At 48.3% G+C, this 25,920-nt stretch overlaps 1 long non-coding RNA gene across 1 annotated transcript in view; it reads right to left on the bottom strand.

Annotated features, from left to right (window-relative positions):
* Nucleotides 1-295: 295 nt before the first annotated feature.
* Nucleotides 296-25,920, bottom strand: part of LOC134966443 (uncharacterized) — a 37,029-nt gene continuing 11,404 nt past the window's right edge. The window contains exon 3 of the long non-coding RNA XR_010188651.1: nucleotides 296-1,140. This is a non-coding gene — a long non-coding RNA (uncharacterized LOC134966443). The remainder of the gene's footprint in view (nucleotides 1,141-25,920) is intronic.

Below are 25,920 nucleotides of genomic sequence, written 5' to 3'. Positions count from 1 at the left end.
GATTTAAATGCCGTGTAATTGCTGGAACTTTCAGACTTTTCTGTCTGAAAGTGGTATTAAAGGTCTGTCAGTCTGGGCTGGATGGCAGATAATAAACTAAAAAGGTGTTTGAGGCTTTATTGGCTGAATAAAAGAAGCTAAATAAACAGTATTAATATGATTGATATATTAGCAGTAGTGATGAATTATGGGGGTATGGCCATTTATTAAAAATAAATTCCTAATAAACTCATCTCTAGTTAGATTCAGTTATTTAAACTGTCAACATCTCAATAATAAACTGTAAGAAAATAAATATGGTTGATGCCAGATTTTTAATAAAAAAACAGTATGGAATACAGAGCAGGTATACAATCAACCATCGGTCCTCGCTGGATTTTACTATATCTTTCAAGCTTTATGGTCATTACCGTTAGTTACATAACTTATTATCGTTACATTAGAGTATAGAAAGTTAAAATCATTAACAATTATGTGAGAAAACTAGAAATAGATTTAGTAAGAATCAGTGATGATTAGCTATGTATATAGATTGAGTGAGTACTATGAAGTTAATGGTAAAACATGGCAGATGACAGTTTTAAGAAAATGTGCAGCGTAACATCTGTCAGTATATGTTTTTATAGATTTTATTTTTTATACTTTTTAACTAATTCATTCAGATTATCCTCCTCCTCTTCTGGGGCTTTCACAACTCCGACCACCTTGATCCTTTTGGGATCCCAAACACAATCCTCTTCTAATCCACTGCCCACCATACCACAGTGCTCAGGCACCCAGGCAGTGTCATACCCAGAATCATGCCATGTCTTCTGCAGAGTATGACCTTGGCAATCTATTTTTTTCACCTTGCCTACATTCACTCTCAACTTTAAAATAACTTGGTTATGTTTACTACCAAGCGGGTACCTCCCTGCCTTTTCTATATCTCTGCTTACATAGATCCCTGCTCCTAACATGTTGACTTTTTCCTCAGATCTTTTAAAACCCTTCTGAATAATCTGTTTGGCTGCATCCAATGTAGTGCCATGGTACATAATGTAGATTTTGTTATCCTTTGGCTGATTGTTACTAAGAAGAACAATTTCAAAAAATCCAGGCAGGGTTTCCTCTCTCCAAATATCTTCAGAGGCCATTCTCCTATAAAATAAACATGACAAGACAGAGATTATTATGCACCAAATAACTATATGGCACCATGATAGGGGAAGGGGGGTGGTAAGTAGTACTACGTACATTTGCATGCTTTCTGAAAAGGGGCATGGCCTTGCTACAAGAGGCGTGGCCTCACCAGATATGCCATCCTTGTGAGCCACAAGCCTAGAAGTAGTGTCCCTTACTTGTTACGCTACTCAGTAGTAGTGTCCCTTGCACAGTATGCCACACAATAGTAGTGTCCCTTGCATGGTACACCACACTGTAGTAGTATAGTACCCCTTGCATTTTATGTCCACACAGTAGTAGTGCCCTTTACACATTAGGCAACACAGTAGTAGTGACCATTACATATTATGCATAGACAGATGTAGTGCCCCTTACACATTATGCTACCCTCCATTAAACAAAATAGCAGCATTGACAGGGGGTGCAGGGGCCTGAGTGCCTCCTTCTCCCCTCACTGGATCTGCCTATGTACTGTATGTGTATACTGGCTGCAGTACCCAGCTCTGTTTGGCGATAGACAGACAGACAGACAGACAGATAGATAGATAGATAGATAGATAGATAGATAGATAGATACAGTCAGTGACTCAAAATATAAATAATAATAATAATAATAATAATAATAAAAAATGAAAGCCCTGGTGCTAGATTCTATTATTCTTAATAAGAATTAGTTACTCAAAATTAGATGCAATAAACAAATGTGTTTATTGGGGGCAGTATGGGATTCCGGCGCATGGGATGGCGAATGTCAGTATACCAACATCGGAATCCCATGCGCCAGAATGCCAGCAGGGGGGCGAGTGCAACGAAGCCCCTTGCAGGCTCGGTGTTTGCTCACCACAGGTTCTATTTTCCCTCTATGGTTGTCGTGGACACTCACAGAGGTAGAATCACCTACTTCGCCGGTGGCAGTATAGTACCCCTGTCGAAATTCCAGCGTCGGTACTGAGACAGCCGGGATCCCAACAGGCGGTATTTTAACCCCATACCGTTTATTGTGCAAACAACAACTTTTCAAATCAGTGTGATACTCATTCAAGCTCAATCACATATGATGAAGGTCAAGTGTGTTCAACGGGATGTAGTTGGGATGCCAGCGGAATCCTGACACTTGTTAGAATGCTGAGGCTGGCATCCCACCGGCCAGGTCCTGAACGTAAGAGGAGGTTAGGGATAAGCTGCTGGCAGTGATGTTCTGCTGTTCGTGAGGCAGTGATGTGCTGTTGTCAGCAAGGTGGTGAAGTGCTGCTGTCAGTGAGAAGGTGATGTGCTGCTTGTTAGTTACCTCGGTCCGCGGCGCTGCTCGGTCTGCTTCTGATCGACGCTCACGGCCGCCGCACCTCCCTTCCTGCCCGCCCGGCGCCTAGCAACGCCAGGACGCCGTGCGTGCTGAGCCGCTGGGTCCCTGGCAACGCTGGGACGCCGTGTGCGCTTAGCCACCGGACCCTTAGCAACGGGGACGCCACAGACGAACCGCGTTCCCCGTTGCTTCCTATCAATCAATACACCTGTCAGCTCTGGTCGTGCAGCTTGGCAGCTGCACGACATTACTAATTAAGCTTCGCTGCAGCTATTGGAAGGCTCCCTGTTATATTCTCCCTCATTTCCTGGCACAGACGCCGGTGATAGCTTCCTGTATGCTGTTCCTGCCTTGTAACGTCTGTTCCTGGTCAGGTGTATCTGGTAGATCCTGCTCCCTGTGCTCCTGAGTCCTGGAGTTCTGAAGCCGGTCCTGGGAATCCTTCCTGTTCAAGTGAACCTGTTGCAGTCATCTGGGGGTTCTCGTTTGTTGGGGTTCTCTCCCGGTTTTGTGAGTAGCGGCTTCTGCCGCGTGTTGCGGCCTAGGCCGCTTAGTCCTTTTGGTACTATTTTTGTATTGGTGGTTTTTGCGGAGGTTTCCGCTTTTCACTGTCCTCCCCGGAACTCGGCGGTGCCGTGTGGGGGAGTGGACAGTGATATCTTTTGTTGTTCTTTTCCTTTGGCAGCGTGCCGCACATATATTTAGTTTTAGGGTAGTTAGTAGCCCCTAGCTTCTGTTTGCTTTAGTTAGAGGTCCCCTTGTTATTATCCTGTCTCGGTTCATGCTTTGTCTCACTCTAAGACCTGGGGGCATTGGAGTTGGGCAGACCTAATCCGCCCTTCAAACGCGGCTGCCGTGGGCCCAAGAATCCATAGTCACTCAGGCGTGAACTGACCACACGGGTAAAACAACGGAGGTAGGGTGCTAGGGGCTATTCCCATTCCATCCCTATTTCAGCGTCACGTCCTGGTGCTCTGGACTCACTTCGCAACATCTTTCTAGTTCTGAGCATCAGGAACGTAACATTATCACCGGCCACACACACACAAAAAAAAAAAAAATATAAAGAGTTATTTGTATTTGGTGGGCCTTGAAATTCGGCCTCATGAATCCGGCAGTTTTAGGACCGAATCCCAGCCAGCTTTTAGCCAACCAGATTCAGGAACTAACTCAGATGGTTCAGGATCTTACTCTTCGGGTGAGATCGCAGGAAGATCTTTTGCGAGCCTCCCCGATTATGATTCCAGAACCAAAGATGCATCTACCTGACCGTTTTTCGGGTAACCGAAAGGATTTTTTTTAATTTCAAGGAAGCTTGTAAGCTTTATTTTCATTTAAGGCCCCGATCCTCTGGTACTGAGTCTCAACGGGTCGGGATTGTGATGTCATTACTACAAGGCGATCCGCAAACCTGGGCTTTTGGGCTAAAAGCCGATGATGTTGCCTTGCTATCTGTAGATGCCTTTTTTAAGTCCTTAGGCCTTTTGTATGATGACCCTGATAGAGAAGCGTCGGCTGAGAGCCACCTGCGTGCACTTAAGCAAGGGAAAAATCCAGCAGAGGGGTATTGTACCGAGTTTCGCCGTTGGTCGAACGACTGTGGCTGGAATGACCCGGCCCTGCGCAGTCAGTTTCGCCTCGGTTTGTCTGAAGTTATTAAAGACAGTCTCCTTCAGTACCTTGCTCCAGAGACTCTAGACAAACTCATGGAGCTTGCTATTAAAATTGATCGTCGTCTCCGGGAGCGGAGGGCTGAAAGAGGAGCTAGTTTCAGGCCTAGTCCATGTGTGTATACTTTCCCTGAGGACGTCGAGGAGCCTATGCAAATGGGTCTCTCCCGGCTGTCCCCAGAGGAAAGAACCAGAAGGCTAAATTCTGGTCTTTGTTTGTATTGTGGTGGCAAGGGACATATCGCACGTAATTGCCCGAATAAGCAGGGAAACGCTCTGACCAAGTGAATTGTGAGAGGGGTTCACTTGGGTCTGCAGTTAATCTCCTCTAATGATTCCTTATTAGTTCCTGTAAAAATTTCCTTTGGTAGCCTCAGTTCGTTGGTGTCGGCCTTCGTCGATAGTGGAGCTGCGGGAAATTTCATGGATCTTGGTTGGGCTCAGGCTTTGGGCGTTCCACAGATACCTTTGGATAAACGTATCACCATGCACGGCTTGGATGGTGGTCCGCTTTCTAATGGGGTAATCACTCACCGCACACCTCCAGTACAACTGACAGTGGGGGCCCTACATTCAGAGAAAATCGAATTTTACCTTACCCATTGTCCGGCTGTCCCCGTAGTTCTGGGTCACCCCTGGCTTGCCTTTCATAATCCCACCATAGATTGACGGTCTGGGGAGATTTCCCGATGGGGTCCCTTTTGTGTTAAGGAATGTATTTCCCGTCCAGTCTGGGTTGCGGCAGTCACCCCAGAACTTATTCCTTTGGAATATCAGGACTTTGCCGACGTTTTCTCCAAGGGTAATGCGGATATTCTGCCTCCTCATCGGTCCTATGACTGCGCTATTGACTTAGTTCCCGGTGCCTCTTTGCCTAAGGGGAGACTATATGCCCTGTCTGGGCCGGAAACTACGGAAATGAATGATTATGTACAGGAGAGCCTAAAAAAAGGCTTCATTAGGCCCTCAAAATCTCCATTGAGTGCAGGGTTCTTTTTTGTTGAGAAAAAAGATGGGTCGCTCAGACCATGTATTGATTTTCGGGCTCTGAATAAAATCTCTGTTAAAAACACCTACCCCTTGCCACTGATTTCAGTACTTTTTGATCAGCTCCGGACTGCCGTTATCTTTTCCAAGATCGATCTTAGAGGGGCTTACAATCTCATCCGAATTAAATCTGGGGATGAGTGGAAGACGGCTTTCAGCACACAGTCGGGACATTATGAATACCTGGTGATGCCGTTTGGGCTGTCAAATGCTCCTGCTGTATTTCAAGATCTCATTAACGACGTCCTTCGCGACTTTCTAGGAAAGTTCGTGGTCGTTTATTTAGATGACATTTTGATTTACTCCGAGTCTTTAGAACAACATATTACCCATGTGCGACTGGTCCTTCAGAAGTTACGGGAAAATCATTTATACGCCAAGCTGGAGAAATGTGATTTCCATATCACAGAAGTGTCCTTCCTGGGGTATATTATTTCTCCTAAGGGGTTTTTCATGGAACCAAAAAAACTCCAGGCCATCCTAAATTGGGCACAACCCACGAACTTAAAAGCAATTCAGCGCTTTTTAGGGTTTGCAAATTACTATAGGCGTTTTATTCATACCTTCTCTGATTTGGTTGCTCCTATAGTAGCATTGACTAAAAAAGGAGCGGACCCTTCCAATTGGTCGCCTGAAGCCAAGTCTGCCTTTCTGGCCTTAAATCAGGCCTTTGTCTCAGCTCCAGTACTCAGACACCCTAACCCGGAGCTCCCCTTTATTGTCGAGGTAGATGCCTCAGAGGTTGGAGTGGGGGCTATCCTTTCTCAGTAAGACCCGGAGTCTCAGGAATTACACCCATGTGCCTTCATGTCCAGGAAATTCTCCTCCGCAGAATCCAACTATGATGTTGGTAATCGAGAATTGTTGGCAGTTAAATGGGCTTTCGAGGAGTGGAGGCATTGGCTGGAAGGAGCTAGGCATACCATTACGGTGTTTACTGACCACAAGAACCTGCAGTATATTGAGTCAGCTAAATGGCTTAATGCTCGACGGGCACGTTGGGCGCTGTTTTTTACTTGTTTCAGGTTTATTATCACCTTCAGGCCCGGTTCCAAGAATACAAAAGCCGATGCCCTGTCACGTTGTTTTCCTCCGGTGGATGTTCAGGGGCAACAAGAGTTCTTGGTGGAGAAGGTTTTAGATTCCAAAGTTTCTCGGGGCCGGCTTTATGTTTTGGTTCACTGGAAAGGCTATGGCCCGGAAGAAAGGTCTTGGGTCCTGGATAAGAATCTACATGCCCCTAAACTTAAGAGATTATTCTTTCAGGAATTTCCTCAGAAACCCGGCTTTAGGGGTTCTTTAACCCATCCTCAAGGGGGGGGTACTGTTAGGTGCCGCGGTCCGCGGCGCCGCTCGGTCTGCTTCCGAGCAACGCTCACGGCCGCCGCACGTCCCTTCCTGCCCGCCCGGCGCCTAGCAACGCCAGGACGCCGTGCGCGCTGAGCCGCCGGGTCCCTGGCAATGCTGGGACGCCGTGCGCGCTTAGCCGCCAGACCCTTAGCAACGGGGACGCCACAGACGAACCGCGTTCCCCGTTGCTTCCTATCAATCAATACACCTGTCAGCTCTGGTCGTGCAGCGGGGCAGCTGCACGACATTACTAATTAAGCTTCGCTGCAGCTATTGGAAGGCTCCCTGTTATATTCTCCCTCATTTCCTGGCACAGACGCCGGTGATAGCTTCCTGTATGCTGTTCCTGCCTTGTAACGTCTGTTCCTGGTCAGCTGTATCTGGTCGATCCTGCTCCCTGTGCTCCTGAGTCCTGGAGTTCTGAAGCCGGTCCTGGGAATCCTTCCTGTTCAAATGAACCTGTTGCAGTCATCTGGGGGTTCTCGTTTGTTGGGGTTCTCTCCCGGTTTCGTGAGTAGCGGCTTCTGCCGCGTGTTGCGGCCTAGGCCGCTTAGTCCTTTTGGTACTATTTTTGTATTGGTGGTTTTTGCGGAGGTTTCCGCTTTTCACTGTCCTCCCCGGAACTCGGCGGTGCCGTTTGGGGGAGTGGACAGTGATATATTTTGTTGTTCTTTTCCTTTGGCGGCGTGCCGCACATATATTTAGTTTTAGGGTAGTTAGTAGCCCCTAGCTTCTGTTTGCTTTAGTTAGAGGTCCCCTTGTTGTTATCCTGTCTCGGTTCACGCTTTGTCTCACTCTAAGACCTGGGGGCATCGGAGTTGGGCAGACCTAATCCGCCCTTCAAACGCGGCTGTTAGGCGCCGAGGGTCCGCCCGTCAGTGCGGCCCGGCGCCTAGCAACTAGGGACGCCGCAGGCAGACAGCCGCCGGCTCCCTAGCAACGCTAGACGCCGGGCGCACGGAGCCGCTCTGACCATAGCAACGGGGACGCCACTGTCGGACCGCGTTCCCCGTTGCTAGGTCTAATGAATCAGGTCAAATTGCATCCTGGCCGTGCAGCATGCAGCTGCACGGCATAATTAACATTACCCTGTCTGGATCCGGATTGGAGGGGTTCTAAATAAAAGCACTCTCAGGACTTCTCACAGACGCCGGTGTTAGCTTCCTGTTGCTGTGTCTGTTACAGAGAGTTTCCAGTCCTGCTCCATCCGGTTGTTCCTGTCCTCAGTGATCCAGTACTCGGAATTTGTCATCTTTCCTGGAGTCCTACCGAGCACCTTTAACATCCAGTGGTGTTCGTGAGTCGCGGCGTAGCCGTGTGTTGCGGCTTGACCGCTTACTATTTATTATTTAGTTTTATTGTGTTCCGGAGCTTTTGCGGAGGATTCCGCTCCCACTAGTCCACTCTGGTATCCAGCGGTGCTGGATAGGAGTAACGGATCAGTGGATCTTTGGTTGTCCTTTTCCCTGGCGGTTTGTCCGCACATACTTTTGGTTAAGTTAGATAGCTTGTAACCCCTGGTCTGGTTGCTCAGTCAGAGGGCCCCTTGTTATCACCCTGTCTCGGATTTCCCTTTGTCTCCCATTAAGACCTAAGGGGGCATCGGGGTTGGGCAGACATAATCCGCCCTTCGAACGCGGCTGCCATGGGCTCAAGCAACCATAGTCTCGCAGGGGATTTCTGATAACACGGGCGAGACAACGGAGTTAGGGCGCCAGGGGTTACTAGGCTTTCCTGCTCCCGTAACCAGCATATCTTTCCAGTACTCAGACCTCTGCCATAAGATCTCATCTGGTCTGGAGTACGGGAATCATAACATTAACACCGGCCTGACTAAAATTTAAAATTAACAGGAGTTAATTTTTTCCCTTATTCAGTTGGGAGATTTTGTCAGCTTCATGAATCCCACCGGTGTTGGGCCAAATCCTGGCCAGCTTTTAGTTAGCCAGATCCAAGAGCTTACTCAGATGGTTCAGGATCTGTCCCTTCGGGTGAGGTCACAGGAAGATCTGTTACGGACTTCCCCGAGGGTCATTCCTGAACCAAAAATGCATCTGCCTGACCGTTTTTCTGGGGATAGAAAGCAGTTTTTTAATTTTAAAGAGTCTTGTAAACTGTATTTTCGTTTAAGACCAGTATCCTCAGGTACGGAATCTCAGCGGGTAGGAATTATTATTTCTCTGCTACAGGGGGATCCTCAGACCTGGGCTTTTGGTTTAAAGACAGACGATCCAGCTTTATTGTCTGTAGACGCCTTTCTGGGGTCCTTAGGGCTTTTGTATGACGACCCTGATAGAGAGGCATCCGCCGAGAGTCAGTTGCGTGCTCTCAGACAGGGTAGGAATCCCGCAGAGATTTATTGTACAGAGTTTCGCCGTTGGTCGAACGACTGTGGATGGAATGACCCAGCCTTGCGCAGTCAGTTTCGCCTCGGCTTATCAGAGTCTATAAAAGACAGTCTCCTTCAGTATCCCGCTCCTGAGACTCTCGATAAACTCATGGAGCTCTCTATTAAGATTGATCGTCGTCTCAGAGAGCGGAGGGCTGAAAAAGGAGCATCTGTCGGGTCTACTCCTTGTGTTTTTTCCATTCCTGTGGACATAGAGGAGCCCATGCAGATAGGCCTCTCCAAACTGTCTCCAGAAGAAAGAACCAGAAGGCAAAATTCTGGTCTTTGTTTATACTGTGGGGGTAAGGGACATTTTGCCCGTAGTTGTCCGAACAAGTCGGGAAACGCCTCGACCAAGTGAGTTGTGAGGGGGTTCACTTTGGTCTACAGCTTATCTCCTCAAATAATTCACTGTTGGTTCCAGCTAAAGTTTCCTTTGGCAGCCTCTGTTCTTCGGTCTCGGCTTTTGTGGACAGTGGAGCTGCAGGGAACTTTATGGATTTAACATGGGCCAAGGCCTTAGGTATTCCTCAGTTAGCCTTGGGTAGGTGTATCACCATGCATGGTTTAGATGGGAGTCCCTTGTCCAATGGGGTTATTTCTCTCTGTACACCTTCTGTTCTACTTTCGGTAGGAGCTCTGCATTCTGAAAAGATTGAGTTTTTCCTTACCCATTGCCCAGCAGTTCCTGTGGTTCTGGGTCACCCTTGGCTGGCCTTTCATAATCCCATCATTGATTGGCAGTTGGGGGAGATCTTACAATGGGGTACCATCTGTAATAAGGAATGTATTACGCTTCCCATCAGAATTGCTGCTGTCATTCCCGCACCCATTCCTGTGGTATACCAGGATTTTGTTGATGTATTTTCCAAGGGCAATGCGGATATTCTGCCTCCCCATAGGCCTTATGATTGTTCTATTGAGTTAATTCCTGGTGCCACTTTGCCTAAGGGAAGGTTATATGCATTGTCCGGACCTGAAACTGTGGCCATGAATGAGTATGTTAAAGAAAGCCTAGGGAAAGGATTTATCAGGCCATCTAAATCCCCTTTAAGTGCAGGCTTCTTCTTCGTGGAGAAGAAGGATGGATCACTCAGACCTTGCATCGACTTTAGAGCCTTGAATAAAATCTCTGTAAAGAATACTTACCCTTTGCCGCTGATTTCTGTCCTCTTTGATCAGCTACGTTCGGCGGTGATTTTTTCTAAGATTGACCTGAGAGGAGCATATAACCTCATCAGAATCAAGTCAGGGGATGAGTGGAAAACGGCATTCAGTACTCAGTCAGGCCACTATGAGTATCTGGTTATGCCTTTCGGCCTGTCCAACGCTCCGGCAGTTTTCCAGGATCTCATTAACGATGTGCTCCGTGAATTTCTTGGAAAATTCGTTGTAGTCTACTTAGACGATATTTTGATATATTCTGACTCTATAGAACAACATGTTACCCAGGTGCGTCAGGTTCTAAAAAGATTACGTGAAAATCACCTATATGCCAAGCTGGAGAAGTGTGAATTTCATGTCACGGAGGTATCCTTTTTTGGGTACATTATTTCCCCTCGGGGATTCTGTATGGAACCAAAGAAGCTCCAAGCCATCCTTAGTTGGGCGCAACCCACCAATTTAAAAGCAATTCAGCGCTTTTTAGGGTTTGCAAATTACTATAGAAGATTTATTCACTCTTTCTCTGACCTAGTTGCTCCCATTGTGGCACTGACTAAGAAGGGAGCAGATCCTACCAACTGGTCACGTGATGCGGAGTTATCTTTTCAGGCCTTGAAACAAGCCTTTGTCTCAGCCCCTGTCCTCAGACATCCCAACCCAGAATTGCCTTTCATTGTTGAGGTCGATGCCTCGGAGGTTGGAGTAGGGGCTATCCTGTCTCAGAAGGATCCGGATTCCCTAGAATTACATCCTTGTGCCTTCATGTCCAGGAAATTCTCATCTGCTGAATCCAACTACGATGTTGGTAACCGGGAATTACTGGCTATTAAATGGGCTTTTGAGGAGTGGAGGCATTGGCTTGAAGGAGCCACTCATACCATTTCAGTTTTGACTGATCACAAAAATCTTCAATACATTGAATCAGCCAAACGGCTTAATGCCCGGCAAGCTCGTTGGGCTTTATTTTTTACTCGTTTCAAGTTCATTATCACCTTCAGGCCAGGTTCCAAGAATACCAAGGCAGATGCCCTATCACGCAGTTTTCTTCCAGTTCAAGACAACAGTCCTGTTACTCCCATACTTCCGTCTTCAGTCATTCGGGCAGGCCTCACACAAGATTTATTTACCCAGTTGAAGCAGCTTCAACATCAAGCTCCTGGTAATACTCCTGCTGGTCGTCTTTATGTCCCCGAGTTTTTGAGAGCAACGGTTTTGACAGAGTTTCACGATAGCAAAGTTGCCGGGCATCCGGGGATCGCTAAGACTTTTGAATTAGTTTCCCGCTCGGTATGGTGGCCTGGTCTTTCCAAAGACATTAAGGAGTTTGTTTTTTCTTGTCAGGTCTGTGCACAGCATAAGGTTCCCCGTTCCTTGCCTATCGGTCAACTTATGCCCTTGAATGTTCCTCTTAGGCCATGGTCTCATATTTCCATGGATTTTGTGGTGGACCTCCCTCTGTCAGCCGGATGCCGAGTCATATGGGTGGTAGTGGACCGTTTTAGCAAAATGGCCCATTTTATTGCTCTTCCCCGATTGCCATCTGCCCAGGGATTGGCAGTCTTGTTCCTCCGCCATGTTTTCAGACTCCATGGGTTACCCACTGATATTGTTTCTGATCGGGGTCCACAATTCATTGCACAATTTTGGAAGTCTTTTTGTGCCTCATTGAAGATGAAATTATCTTTAACGTCTGGCTACCATCCCCAATCCAACGGGCAGACTGAACGAGTCAATCAATCATTAAAACAATATTTGCGTTTGTACTCGGCCAAACTCCAAAATGACTGGTCTGAGTTTCTTCCGTTAGCAGAGTTTGCTTACAACAATGCCTGTCATTCCTCCACCAATGTATCTCCATTTTTTACAGTTTTTGGTTTTCACCCTAGAGCTAATTCCTTTTTTCAACATTCCTCTGTCTCCTCACTGACCTTGACCTCTCATCTCAAACTCATTTGGAGAAAAGTGCACCTGGCTCTCAGAAAAGCGGCATTTCGGGAGAAAAATTTTTCTGACAGGCTCCGGCGGCCGTGCACTTTCAAAGTTGGAGATAGGGTATGGTTGTCGACTCGCAACATTAAACTTCGACAAACCTCAGCCAGATTGGGTCCTAAATTTATTGGACCATTTCAAATTATCAAAAAAGTCAATCCAGTGGCTTTCCGGTTACGGTTACCAAAAACTTTACGGATCGGAAATACCTTCCATTGCTCCTTGTTAAAACCTTATGTTTCGTCCAGTAAATTTCCTCGCAAGATCTCTCAGGGGAAATCACCAATAGACGTACAGGGTCAGCAGGAGTTCTTAGTGGAGAAGGTTCTCGATTCCAAGTTGTCCCGGGGTCGGCTTTATTTTTTGGTGCATTGGAGAGGTTATGGTCCAGAGGAAAGGTCTTGGGTCCTGGATGAGGATCTCCATGCCCCGAGGCTCAAAAGGGCGTTTTTTCGAGAATTTCCTCAGAAGCCTGGCCTTAGGGGTTCCTTGACCCCTCCTCAAGGGGGGGGTACTGTTAGGCGCCGAGGGTCCGCCCGTCAGTGCGGCCCGGCGCCTAGCAACTAGGGACGCCGCAGGCAGACAGCCGCCGGCTCCCTAGCAACGCTAGACGCCGGGCGCACGGAGCCGCTCTGACCATAGCAACGGGGACGCCACTGTCGGACCGCGTTCCCCGTTGCTAGGTCTAATGAATCAGGTCAAATTGCATCCTGGCCGTGCAGCATGCAGCTGCACGGCATAATTAACATTACCCTGTCTGGATCCGGATTGGAGGGGTTCTAAATAAAAGCACTCTCAGGACTTCTCACAGACGCCGGTGTTAGCTTCCTGTTGCTGTGTCTGTTACAGAGAGTTTCCAGTCCTGCTCCATCCGGTTGTTCCTGTCCTCAGTGATCCAGTACTCGGAATTTGTCATCTTTCCTGGAGTCCTACCGAGCACCTTTAACATCCAGTGGTGTTCGTGAGTCGCGGCGTAGCCGTGTGTTGCGGCTTGACCGCTTACTATTTATTATTTAGTTTTATTGTGTTCCGGAGCTTTTGCGGAGGATTCCGCTCCCACTAGTCCACTCTGGTATCCAGCAGTGCTGGATAGGAGTAACGGATCAGTGGATCTTTGGTTGTCCTTTTCCCTGGCGGTTTGTCCGCACATACTTTTGGTTAAGTTAGATAGCTTGTAACCCCTGGTCTGGTTGCTCAGTCAGAGGGCCCCTTGTTATCACCCTGTCTCGGATTTCCCTTTGTCTCCCATTAAGACCTGAGGGGGCATCGGGGTTGGGCAGACATAATCCGCCCTTCGAACGCGGCTGCCATGGGCTCAAGCAACCATAGTCTCACAGGGGATTTCTGATAACACGGGCGAGACAACGGAGTTAGGGCGCAAGGGGTTACTAGGCTTTCCTGCTCCCGTAACCAGCATATCTTTCCAGTACTCAGACCTCTGCCATAAGATCTCATCTGGTCTGGAGTACGGGAATCATAACAGCGGCTGCCGTGGGCCCAAGAAACCATAGTCACTCAGGTGTGAACTGACCACACGGGTAAAACAACGGAGGCAGGGTGCTAGGGGCTATTCCCATTCCATCCCTATTTCAGCGTCACGTCCTGGTGCTCTGGACTCACTTCGCAACATCTTTCTAGTTCTTAGCATCAGGAACGTAACACTGCTGTCAGTATGGCTGTGATGTGCTGCTGTCAGTGAATATGCAATGTGCTGCTATCAGCGAGGCAGTGATGTGCTGCTGTCATTAGGGCGGTGATGTGCTGCTGTCAATGAGGCAGGGCTGTCAGCAAGGCGGTGATGTGCTGCTGTCAGCGAGGAGGTGATGTGCTGCTGTCAGCGAGGCTGGGATGTGCTGCTGTCAGCGAGGTGGGGATGTGCTGTTGTATTGTCAGCATGGCAGGGATGTGCTGCTGTCAGTGAGTGCTGCTGTTAGCAAAGTAGTGATGTGCTGCTATCAGTAGTGATGTAATGCTGTTAGTGAGGCAGTGATGCGCTGCTGTCAGTTAGGCAGGTATGTGTTAAGGCCCGTACACACTGGTCGATATATCGGCCATTCTCTTGAATGGCCGATATATCGTGGGTCCGTCGGCCAGTGTGTACGGCCGATACGTCTGTGAACTCCGTCATTCACAGACGTATCGCGACGGCCGCGCAGCACAGCCGACGGCCAATATATCTGCCGATATATTGGCGCGTCGCTGTGTGTGTACGGGGCGGTCGGCCGACCGCCCGTACACATGCTACGGCAGCCGGCGGTGATTGACAGCTGAACTGGGCGGGCGTGTGTACACGCCCGCCCAGTTCATGACGTCAGTCCACGAAGGATCGGGCAGTGTGTATGCACAGCACACTGCCCGATCCGTCCACAGATATATCTGCAGATCAATTGATCTGCAGATATATCTACTAGTGTGTACCCACCTTTACTGTCAGTATGGCAGGGATGTGCTGCTGTCAGCGAGATATGTGATGCAAGGATACGCTGCTGTCAGTGAGGAAGGGATGTGCTGGTGTCAGCTTGGCAAGGATGTGTGGCAGTGATTTGCTGTTGTCAGTGAGGCTGTGATGTGCTATTGTCAGTAGAGTAGTGATGTGCTGCTGTCAGTAGTGATGTGCTGCTGTCAGTGACGCAGTGGCTGCTGTCAGTAAGGCAGGGATGCGCTGATGTCAGTGAGGCAGGGATGTGCTGCTGTCAGTGTGGCAGTGATGTTCTGCTGTCGGTAGGGCAGTGATGTGCTGATGTCAGTGATGCGAGGATGTGTTACTGTCAGTGAGGCAGTGATGTTCTGCTGTCAGTGAGGTGGTGATGTGCTGCTGTCAGTGAGGCAGAGATGTGCTGCTGTCAGTGAGGTAGGGGTGTGCTGCTGTAAGCAAAGCTGTGATGTTCTGCTGTCAGTGAGGCAGTGATGTGCTGCTGTCAGTGAGGTAGGGAGGTGCTGCTGTCAGCGAGACTGTGATGTGCTGCTGTCAGTGAGGAAGGAATGTGCTGCTGTCAGTGAGGTAGGGGTGTGCTGCTGTCAGTGAGGTAGGGGTGTGCTGCTGTAAGCAAAGCTGTGATGTTCTGCTGTCAGTGAGGCAGTGATGCGCTGCTGTCAATGTGGTAGGGATGTGCTGCTGTCAGCGAGGCTGGAATGTGCTGCTGTCAGTGAGGAAGTGATGTGCTGCTGTCAGTGAGGTAGGGGTGTGGTGCTGTCAGTGAGGCTGTGATGTTAAAGAAACTCAAGACACATACACCAAATGTTTTAACCCTTTATTACACTTTCACCTGCACTCACACTCACATTACATACAGTACTTACCTTCTTCAAGGTGATGATTGATTTCGTTGTCCAGTAGTAATTCATAGGGTTCTCAAAATAACAAATCACTTGCTCAATCCAGGTGGCCACAGAAGCACTGTTTATACCGTATGTATATAAAGTGCTTCCCAGAGAATGACAGCTGCCCACATGGTTCTCTGCACTTCAGCCACTCTAAGGCTGAAAGTGGTCTGACCCTTAACAAATCAACAGGCTGGTCACTGATTAGATAATGCTGGGTACACACTGGCCGATATATCGGCCATTCTATTGAACCACTGATATGTCTGTGAACGCTGTCATTCACAGACATATTGCGTTGGCCCTGCAGCACACACGATATCTACAGATATATTGGTGCATAATTGTGTGTGTATGGGCTGTCAGCAGACCACCTGTACACATGCTGCTGCAGGCGGCAGTGATTGGCAGCACAACTGGGTGGGTGCATGAAAATGCTCACCCACTTTGAGATACCAGTCCAAATGGATTAGGCAGTGCGTATGCACAACATACTGCCCGGTCTGTCTATAGTTATATCTGCAGCATAAGAGTCAGACCACTCTTAGCCAAACAGTGGGCTGTTTCTATAGCAGCAGCTGCTGAGTGGCTTAGCCCAGTGTACCTCGCAAAAAGAGATTTAACGATGGTAAGTTCTTACCATAAATCTCGTTTTCTGCTGCAGGGTACACTGGACTCCACAGGGAATGACATTGGGGATGTCCTAAAGCAGTTCCTTATGGGAGGGGCACAAGAACCTGGCATCCAAAGGAAGCATCCTAGGGAGGTGGAAGTATCGAAGGCATAGAACCTTACGAACGTGTTCACTGAGGACTATGTAGCCGCCTTGAATAATGGTTCAAGGGTCGCACCACGGCAGGATGCCCAAGAAGGTCCATCCGACCGAGTAGAATGGGCCTTTATGGTAGCAGGAGCTGGAAGGCCAGCCTGTACATAAGCATGTGCAATCACCATTCTAATCCATCTGGCCAGGGTCTGCTTGTGAGCAGGCCAGCCACGTTTGTGAAAACCAAACAGAACAAAGAGAGAATCCGACTTCCTGATGGAGGCAGTTCTCTTCACATAGATACGGAGAGCCCATACCACATCCAAAGACCGCTCTTTGGTAGACAATTCAGGAGAGGCAAAGGCCGGAATCACAATCTCCTGATTAAGGTGGAAAGAAGACACAATCTTAGGTAAATACCTGGGATGTGTTCTAAGAACCGCCTGATCACGGTGAAAAATCAGATATGGTGACCTAAAAGACAAGGCACCCAAATCCGACACCCGTCTAGCAGAGGCAATAGCCAGCAGAAACAATACTTTAAGAGAAAGCCACTTAAGGTCAGCAGATTCAAGAGGCTCAAACCCTTGCAACGCCTCCAAAACCATGACAAGTCCCAAGGGGCCAAAGGCGGGACGTAGGAAGTTTAAATCTGCGATATACTCTGAGTGAACGTATGTACATCAGGTAAAGTTGCAAATTTTCTCTGGAACCAAACCAACAAGGCAGATATATGAACCTTGATGGAGGCCAGATGAAGGCTCAAGCCCAGGCCCTGTTGTAGAAAGGCCAAAAGTTTGGCCGTACTAAACTTGTAAGCGTCATGATTGTTTGATGCGCACCAAGCAAAGTAAGAATTCCAGACCCTATAGTAAATCCGAGCAGAAGCCGGTTTCCGGGCTTTCAACATGGTTTGAATGACCGCCTCAGAAAATCCTTTGGCCCTCAAGATGGAAGCTTCAAGAGCCACGCCATCAAAGCCAACCGGGCTAAATCCTGATATACACAGGGGCCCTGAACGAGGAGATCAGGGCGCTGTGGAAGTAGAAGGGGACGCTCTAACAAGAGACCCTGAAGGTCTGAGAACCAATGCCGTCTGGGCCACGCGGGAGCGATCAGAAGTAGGAGTCCTCCTTTTTGCTTGAACTTCCTTATTACTCTGGGCAGGAGAGACACTGGAGGAAACACGTATGGCAGCTGAAAGTTCCATGGAATTGCCAGTGTGTCCACGAACACTGCTTGAGGATCCCTTGTCCTTGCTCCGAAGACCGGAACCTTGTGATTGTGTCGAGATGCCATCAGGTCCACATCTGGAAGGCCCCACCTGTCCATGAGGAGTTGAAACACTTCTGGATGGAGGCTCCACTCTCCGGCGTGTACGTCCTGACGAATGAGAAAGTCCGCTTCCCAGTTAGGACCCCCGGAATGAATACTGCCGATATGGCTAGCAGATGGCGTTCCGCCCACTGAGGAATCCGTGATACTTCCCTCATTGCCATGCAGTTTCGAGTGCCACCTTGATGATTGATGTATGCCACCGTGGTGGCGTTGTCCGACTGTACTTGAACAGGTCTGTTCTGTATTAAATGCTTGGCCAAGGTCAATGAGTTGAACACCGCCCGCAATTCCAGAATGTTTTTCGGGAGGAGAGACTCCTCCTTGGTCCACCGACCCTGAAGGGAGTGTCGCCCCAACCTCTCAGACTGGCATCCGTCGTCATAAGGACCCAGTTGGAGATCCAGAAGGGATGACCCCTGCTCAATCGTTGGTCCTGAAGCCACCAGCTCAGTGACAAGCGGACCTCCGGAGACAATGAGATCATTTGGGACCTGATATGGTAAGGCAGGCCGTCCCACTTGGCAAGAATCAGCTTCTGCAGAGGGCGGGAATGGAATTGAGCCTACTCCACCATGTCGAAAGCCGACACATTGAGACCTAGCACTTGCATCGCCGAATGTATCAACACTTGCGGACGAGATGGGAAGCATCAAATCCTGTCCTGAAACTTCAGGACTTTCTCCTGAGACAAGAACAACCGCTGGTTGTGAGTGTCCAACAACGCCCCCAGGTGCACCATGCTCTGAGCAGGGACCAGGGAAGATTTCTTCCAGTTGATGAGCCACCCGTGGGCTTGCAGAAACTGGAGCATCAGATCCTGATGGTGTAGGAGAACTTCTGGAGAATTTGCCAGGATAAACAAGTCGTCCAGGTACGGTAGGATCCTGACCCCTTGACTGCGGAGTACAGCCGTCATTACCACCATGACCTTGGTTAAGACTCGCAGAGCCGTGGTCAAACCAAAAGGTAATGCCCGAAATTGGTAATGAAGGTTGCCAACCGCAAACCTCAGGTATTGCTGATGCGACATTGCAATGGGAATATGCAGGTAAGCATCCTGTACGTCCAGGGAGACCATATAATCCCCAGGTTCCAATGCCAGAACAATAGAGTGAAGAGATTCTATGCGAAACTTGGAGACCCTCACAAATTTGTTCAAGGACTTGAGGTTGAGAATGGTCCAGAAGGACCCATTCGGTTTCGGGACTAGGAACAGCAGTGAATAGTACCCCTTGCCTCTCTGAGCCAGAGGCACCTGTACTACCACTCCTGTGTCCAGGAGGGACTGTACCACCGAATTAACAGTTTTTGCCTCTACCTGATCCGAAGGGACGTCTGTCAGGCAAAATCGATGAGGGGGACAAATTTTGAAGGATACGGTGAAACCTCGAGTGACGACTTCCCGTACCCAGGCATCGGAAGTGGTCTTCAACCATTGCTGGATATAACCCTAGAAGTCGGCCCCCCACCCTGGGATCCCCCAGAGGGAGGCCCGCCCCGTCATGCGGCAGGCTTGTCAGTCTTGGAAGCAGGCTGACGGGCAGCCCAGGCCCGTTTGGGTTTGGGTTTATTGGGTTTGGAAGTGCGAGCCTGTTTCAGGTACGCCTGACCCTTTGCTTTCCCTGAAGGATGAAAGGAACGAAAGGAAGTACTCTTAGCCTTCGGTACACAAGGATCAGTACTAGGTAGACAAGCTGTTTTAGCAGAAGCTAAGTCAGCCACTATCTCGTTGAGGTCTTCTCCGAAAAGGATGTCTCCCTTAAAAGGGAGTACCTCCAGGGTTTTCTTAGAGTCCAGATCCATGGACCAGGACCACAACCATAGAATCCGGCGAGCCAGTATGAACTTAGTAGAAGCCTTGGCCGCCAGAATACCGGCATCAGAAGCTGCCTCTTTAATGTAATGAGAAGCTGTGACAATATACGATAAGCATTGTCTAGCATGATCAATAGCGTTGGAAGACATCTCAGCTTCCAACTCCTGAGCCCACGCTTCAATAACCTCTGCAGCCCATGTCGCTGCAATGGTAGGCCGATGTGCAGCACCTGCTAGGGTGTAAATCGCCTTTACACAACCCTCCACACGCTTATCCGTTGGTTCTTTCAGAGATGTGACGGTAGTTACAGGCAGAGCAGAGGACACTACCAGCTGCGCCACCTGTGAATCCACTGGCGGGGGTGTTTCCCAATTTTTACTAGCGAGCTAGCATCTTCTTGTGAGGCGTGAATTTCTTTCCTGGATTTTCCCAGGGCTCCTGACGTATGTCAACTAAATGGTCAGAATGAGATAAAACTTGCAAAACCACTTTCTGACGCTTAAATCTGTCCGGTTTCTTAGGGGCAGCATCAGGCTCCGAGTCATCAGTAATTTGACGAATGAGCCTGATAGCCTCCAACAAGTCAGGAACATCCACCTGTGAAACAGATTCCCCATCAGAAGCGTAAGGATCAGAATCTGTGGGGTCAGTATAAACACCATCCTCATCAGACGAGGTGTCTGGGACGTTGGTGGATTGTGAGGAAGTAATGGCCGACTTAGAGGACCCCTTGGTCTTAGGCGGGTGAGGGTTAGACTTCTGAGTTCAATTGCTGTAACTGAGCAGACAGTTGATCTGCCCATGGCGGGTTAACCGCGGGGACCATAAGCAGTTGTACCAGCACAGGAGGTCCCATAAGGGGAGTTAGTCTAGTTACCAGCGTATTCAATAGCATGGAGAAGGTAGCCCAAGGTGGGTCATTTTGAACCCCTGTTGCTACGATCACACTGAGGGGTAAGGAACCTCCAGAACCTGAACCCTCAGCTGCTATATTTTCCTCAAATGTGTCTGCAGCGTCACCACCACACAATGTGGGATCAGCCCCAGCACTATTGCCCTTCGTAGCTGACATATCCGTAAGCTCAATGCAGGGCAACCCAGTACAATATCAGCAGCACAATACCTGATAAGAACCCCCTGTGCAGTGTAACAGCACAAACGGGGAATTCAAGAGGCATGCGGTGACTAAAAAATCACAGAGAAAAATACACACAGAGTATATCTAGTGAAATACCTATATTAAATGATAAACCTGACGCACCTAGCCCACTCAGGTTATAGAATACACGGATAGCAATCTGAGTGAGATACATGAAATGGATGTCACACAGCAGCTAAATGCACACACACACAGTCACATTGTACAATGCAGAAATTATGACATGCAATAAAACTGCACTGGACTAGCAATCAGAGTAGTACTAAGTATAGCTATACACTCAAAAGATATAACAATGCACAGTAAAGACTGGATGTATATCACAGGGTACTTGTACTATATAACCCTGACTAAATGCACTCTTTCTTAACTAACACTGTCAGCAGACATGTAGAAAACTTAAGTGTCCTGTAAAATGCACAGCGCTGACAGGCAGGCGGCTTTACAGAGGAGGATTTGCCCAAACAGTTCCCAGGATCAGCTCAGCTTGACCTAATGGTGCCCAAACGCTGACAGGGAGTGAGGGAGAGGGAGATATGCAGCTCCAGGGCGGGAACATTTACTCTAAATGGTGCCCTGGGGCTGGGGCTACAGGTCAAAGCCTTATCTCCCTGCTGAACTTCGCCACCGGGTACTGTGGGCAATATAATAAAGTTTTTTTTATCAAAACCGACCTGTGCCCTTGCCCTGGTGGTCTAGTGGGGTCCCTGTACTAACACAGTGTCCACGCCAGTGCACGCGGCCCGCCTCCCACCGGCCGCACGGGATCGCGATTTCCAGCAGGTCCCGTCTGGGGGACCCACTTATCTTCTCCATGAGTGCGGCCACGCGATCCTGGAGAGCAGCGGTGGTGTGTGTGACTAACTTGAGAGAAACCGGAGACTCCGCTGTAGGTACCCGGCAACCAGGGCGCGGGAGTGTACAGCGCCGCTGGGGGAGGTGATGGAGCTGCAGCAGGAGATGTCTGACTGACATCTAACACTTACAGTGCCCATAGGCGTGCGCAGGGGGGATGCCTGGTGCGCATAGGCACCCCCTAATGTCCGGCAATCTGATCTCACATGCCTTATGCAGCGATCGCCGAGCAGGCTGACTACTGTCCCCTCTGCGGTGTACCCTGTCAGGACTGCATTACTGACTGGACGCCTGGGTTAATCAAGGGTGCCACTGCCACCGGCTTTCAAACTCCCAGCTCCACCTCAATGTACAAAAACAGCGTGATGTGATGACATCATGCTGCTCGCACGCCCACCCGTCACACGTCCACCTCTCTCCTTCTATTCTATGCCAACGCCAGCCACTGATGAGGAGCAGCATGCAGCCAGCCTTCCTCTTAGGAAGACAAATTCAATACTGGCAGGCGGTCGGCAGCAGCATTGACATGTATGATGTAACGCGTTTTTTTTAGCAGCAGCAGTAACTAGTCTGCGACTGTCAGTGTCAGTGAGTGACTGCAGCTTGCAGGGGAAAGAGAGGGGCAGCCAGACCAGGCTGAGGAGGAGCAGTGTAATTGCAGTGAGTGCTATCAGGGGTGTTTGTTTGGTACACATCACAACATCTGACAATGTATCTGCATTATTAGGATTGGTACAAGGGTGGATATTTTATATTGCGTTGACCGTCAATGGTGCTAGACATGCCCAACAGGCGGTGCTAGACACACCCCTCCAACAGTGCACCCCCTAATAAAATGTGCTGCGCACCCCTATGACAGTGCCTCTGCTGCAGCCCTTGAAGTCTTCATTTTTCACTTTAAAAGCTCTTCTCAGGCCCCCTGTTGTATGCCTGCACTGCATGGCCCCAATTACAAAACAGCTCCTGTGCACGGAGGCGGGATTATAGAGGAGGCGGCGCTATGCATTCTGGGAACAGTCAAAGCTTTTAGCCTGTTGGTGCCTCGGATCAAGATCCTACTCTACACCCCAATGTCATTCCCTGTGGAGCCCAGTGTTATTCTTGATAAGTATCCCGAGCATATTTAAAATCAACCAGACATGATAAATTTAACCCTAAGTTTCACTATCAGTGAATGTCATCAATATGTCAGATCTCAGGTAAATATGTAAATATTACTGGCATACATATTTTAACCACGTGATGTTTCTTTAAAAAAATATCTGATACAGTAGGTGGAAATCCTGAATACATGCACTGCTGCATCTTGTTTACATTAAATTAATAAAAAATAAGTTTACCCTTATAGTATTTTTATATTTATACAGGGTTATGGGTATCGTTAATAAAGATTACATTATATTGTTGTTTGTGCAACTTAATTTAATAAATAGTTAATTATAAGACATATTTAAAGGCATAATTAAAATCAGGTATAATCAGGTATTATGAATGCACATGGTATTTTTCCACCCACTGCTTATCAGCTATGCAGAGCATCAGTGACTGCTTCCCCCCAAGTTTTCACCCCACGGGACCTTGCGGCTCATGGGTGGGATGATGAGACAGTCCCAGAAAAATAGGACTGTCCCGCCGAAAGTGGGACAGTTGGGAGGAATGCTATAAGGGTAAACTTCTTATAATTATTTTATTACTAACAAGATGTATTTTTCAATGTTTCCTCCTTTATCAGCTGCCAGTGGCTGGCACAATAAAGGTTTTTGTGTGCCGACGCAGCTTTGTGACACAGTAACCGATGGACGCCGGAAAAGTGAGTATAGAAGAAATGGGTGCAGTGTGTGTGGTGGGGCCCCCTCTGGACCCAGGGGCCCGTGCGCACCGCACACACTGCACCCATTGTAGATACGCCACTGACGGTGAGGAGTGAGTTCTGCGGAAAGCAAGACAGGGAATCGGAAAGAAGGGGCAACATGTAACCTGTGTCCACTGGTCAGCGTGAGAAGTAAAACACCTGCTTGGGGCATTGCAGACTGTCAGTCACCACTGGGAGAGTTTGTGAGAGAGCTAAGTACCAGAGAACAGAGAGGGGGAAAGAGAGAGAGGTACTTATACAGTCAGTAACAACCAGGGCATGTAATAGCCAGCTTCAATTACCCTTATCAGCCAGCTAAACACAGGGTTCCAGTCAGAGAGAGACTTTATACAGCCACCCAGCTAAGGGGGTCATTCTGAGTTGTTCGCTCGTTGCCAATTTTTGCAACGGAGCCATTAAGGCGAAAATTATACATGCGCATGGTATGCAGTGCGCATGCGCTAAGTATTTTAGCACAAAACTTAGTAGATTTACTCACGTCCGAACGAAGAATTTCCATCGTTGAAGTGATTGGAGTGTGATTGACAGGAAGTGGGTGTTTCTGGGCGGAAACTGTCCGTTTTCTGTGAGTGTGCGGAAAAACGCAGGCATGCCAGGATAAAACGCGGGAGTGTCTGGAGAAACGGGGGAGTGGCTGGCCGAACGCAAGGCGTGTTTGTGATGTCAAACCAGGAACGAAACGGGCTGAACTGATCGCAGTGTAGGAGTAAGTCTCGAGCTACTCAGAAACTGCTAAGAAATTTCTATTCGCAATTCTGCTAATCTTTCGTTCGAAATTCTGCTAAGCGAAGATACACTCCCAGAGGGCAGCGGCCTAGAGTGTGCAATGCTGCTAAAATCTGCTAGCAAGCGAACAACTCGGAATGACCCCCTAAGTCTTTTCAGTTTCACCATCAGTCAGGGAAACATTTCCTGTCAGTAAAGGGCCCTTACACACACAGGACTGCATTGAACTGAGGGCAGTGAGTCAGAACTGTACCAGAAAGCCACGGAGAGGAGTTACTTAAGCCTACTAGATAGTGTTGAACCGCCTCAGTGGTACCAGCTAGCCACAGGTAACTTGTCAGTCAGACAGCCATCTCCTGGATGCTACAAACATACATTACATTATTTCTTCTTGCTAACAATGCTTCCTCTGCTCTACTATGCTAAGTAACACAATTGCATTGTTGTTTGTGACCAATAACCATACTTGCCTACTTTTGAAAACTAAAATCAGGGAGATTACAGTAGCATGAGCCGTGCAAAGCCATGGGGGCGTGTCAAACTCTACCCAAAGGGCGTGTCTAGTTCCACAAATGGGCGTGCCTATGCTTAAATGCTTGTTGTTGCAAGATATTTCTATATAACATTAGTATATAGACATTAGTAACAATATTATTTTGGGAAGTTTTGCAAGTATTGATACTAACATTACTGCCTGAAATACAGGGTTTCTTATTTGCAATATGTTTTTGTTGTGATATTTCTTTTCTTCTCACTCAGCACAATATACATGGTAAATGTAATGCCTACTGTATGCAATAAATTCCAAATGCAAGTTGACCGTGTGTGAATTCATCCCTAAACATAGAAGTAAATGATTATTTTGGTGTTGTAGATGTTATTTTTATTGGGAACACTGGATTGTCTGCATCTTGTAGGCACAACCTATATTTATTGGATGTGCTATTTTCTATTCCATTACAGCATTAACCAAATCATTACAGATACCAGCTGCTCTAATTAAACAAATGTGTTTAACTACAGAAAGATTACTAACAACAATTCTTACACCAGCAGCAGCAGCAGCAGCAGAGGCACACTATGGGTCAGTGCACACCAGCACAGATAAGAGGAGAGTGTGATCGGGTACTGCTATCTCTCTCTCTCTCAGGGGATACACAAGGGGGGTAATGAGAGCCGTCAGCAGTGATTCCTGAGCATCTATAGCAACTCAATGTTCTTGCAAAGAAACTCCTTAGTGTCACCCCTGACAGAATCTGAAGAATCCGGGAGAATTGACCTATAAAGCAGGGGATCAGGAGATTTATGGCTGAAACGGGAGGCTCCCGCAGGATGCGGGAGGGTAGGCAACTATGCCAATAACTGTGATTAAATAGCGTCTTATCCTGCTTGCTCTTAAGAGTTGCTTGCATGCTGCACCAATGAGAGACTGAACTGTGCTATTATTATAATTCACTGCTTGAATCGCTTCCTTTTCCCTCTGCTAATACCAAAGGAACTTCTGCATGCTTATCTAATAAACTGTGAGACTGCATAACCCTGCTTGCTACCCCTACCGTGCAGTTGTACTGTTAATGCTGGACAGGATCTATTAGAGGGCAGTATAGATAGTGTAATGGTTAGCATTACTGCCTCACAGCAGAGGTCATCCTAACTGTGTGGAGTTTGTATATTCTCCCCGTACTTGCATGGGTTTCCTCCAGGTACTCCGGTTTCCTCCCACAATCCAAAAATATACTGGTAGGTTAATTGGATCCCAAGAAAATTAACCCTAGCGTGAATGTGACTGCGTATATATGATATAGGGAATATAGATTGTAAGCTTCACTGAGGCAGGGACTGATGCATGCTTACCGACATTCTGGCTGCTCTCTGCGGGAGAGAGCAGCCAGGTCGTCTCAGAGGGCGGGCAGGGGAGGCTGTGACATAGAGGAGGGGGTGGGCCGGAGGCGGTACGGGGGCAGAGCAAGGGCGGGGTCACGGTGACGCC

Source organism: Pseudophryne corroboree, chromosome 10 (assembly GCF_028390025.1).
Source record: "Pseudophryne corroboree isolate aPseCor3 chromosome 10, aPseCor3.hap2, whole genome shotgun sequence".
Classification (NCBI taxonomy): Eukaryota; Metazoa; Chordata; class Amphibia; order Anura; family Myobatrachidae; genus Pseudophryne; species Pseudophryne corroboree.
Note: the sequence above shows the minus strand (reverse complement) of the source record. Positions and strands in the feature narration are given on the sequence as shown.